This window comes from Eleutherodactylus coqui, chromosome 8 (assembly GCF_035609145.1).
Source record: "Eleutherodactylus coqui strain aEleCoq1 chromosome 8, aEleCoq1.hap1, whole genome shotgun sequence".
Lineage (NCBI taxonomy): Eukaryota > Metazoa > Chordata > Amphibia > Anura > Eleutherodactylidae > Eleutherodactylus > Eleutherodactylus coqui.
Window position 1 is genome coordinate 117,187,893 of NC_089844.1, and position 1,779 is coordinate 117,189,671.

The following is a 1,779-nucleotide window of genomic DNA, read 5'->3' on the forward strand; positions in this document are numbered from 1 at the left end:
ACTTATTACCTTAATCCACAAAGCCCTCCACAGTGCAGCGCCCCCCTATATTGCTTCCCTCATCTCCACCCATCACCCAGCCCGGGCTCTCCGCTCGGCAAACGAAACTAGACTGCACACCCCTCTAATTCGAACTTCTCACTCCCGCCTCCAAGACTTCTCCAGAGCAGCACCAGTCCTCTGGAACGCACTACCAAAGAACATCCGGGCAATCCAGGACTCGAAAAACTTCAGGCGTGCTCTAAAAACGCACCTCTTCAGGGATGCATACCGCATTCCCTAAACAAACTCCTCTATACACTGCCTGATAACATGCTCCCTGACCTACTGACCACAATCCCTGCTAGCCATCATAAACCGCTCCTGTAGTCATATTGATCCTGCCGTCGCATAGCTAAATGTCTGACTGTTGTCTATATATAGCATCCCTCACTCTCCATCACGCGATACTGTGCACACCTCAAGCCATTTTACCTTCTGTATCACCCCATTACTTGTAGTATGTAAGCTCGTTGGAGCAGGACCCGCACCCCTATTGTTTCCACCAACTGATTACGATTGTAACCGTGGTTCTGTAATTTTTTGTACTTTTGTCTCTGTATTCCCCCTGTCTATGTAAGCGCTGCGGAATATGTTGGCGCTATACAAATAAAGTTTATTATTATTATTATTACTAGAGCCTCCATGCTGCCCGTATCACATCTTGTATCCAAGCTAAAGGCGGTACAACAGGGTACTAGAGCATCCACCCCCCCATCCCATATCACATCTTGCATCCAAGCTAGAGGCGACCTAACGGTACTAGAGCCTCAATGCCCATCTGTATCACATCTTGCATCAAACCTAGGAGTGGCCCATCATAGTACTAGAGCCTCCATCCCCTCCTGCATCACATCGTGCATCCAAGCTAGAGGCAGTCCAGCAGGGCACTAGAGCCTCCATGCTGCCTGTGTCATAGCTTGTATCCAGGCTAGAGGCTGTACAACAGGGTACTAGAGCCTCCATGCTGCCTGTATCACATCTTGTATCCAAACTAGAGGCGGTACAGCAGGGTACTAGAGCCTCCATGCCTGCAATATTACATATTGCATCCAGGCTAGAGGCAGTACAACAGGGTACTAGAGCCTCCATGCCCTCCCGTATTACATCTTGTATCCAAGCTAGAGGCTGTACAACACGGTACTAGAGCCTCCATGCCGCCTGTATTACAGCTTGTATCGAAGCTAGAGGCGGTGCAACAGGGTTCTAGAGCCTCCATGCTGCCCGTATCACATCTTGTATCCAAGCTAAAGGCAGTACAACAGGGTACTAGAACCTCTATGCCGTCTGTATCACAGCTTGTATCCAAGCTAGAGGCAGTACAACAGGGGTACTAGAGCCTCCATGCCTGCCCGTATCACATCTTGTATCACAGCTAGAGGCGGTACAACAGGGTACTGGAGCCTCCATGCCTGCCTGTATCACAGCTTGTATCCAAGCTAGAGGCGATACAACAGGGTACTAGAGCTTCCATGCTGCCTGTATTACAGCTTCTATCCAAGCTAGAGGCAGTACAACAGGGTACTAGAGCCTCCATGCTGCCTGTATCACATCTTGTATCCAAGCTAGAGGCGGTACAACAGGGTACTAGAGCCCCCATGCCCCCCTGTATCACATCTTGTATCCAAGCTAGAGACGGTACAACAGCGTACTAGAGCCCCCATGCCCCCCTGTATCACATCTTGTATCCAAGCTAGAGACGGTACAACAGCGTACTAGAGCCCCCATGCCCCCCTGTAT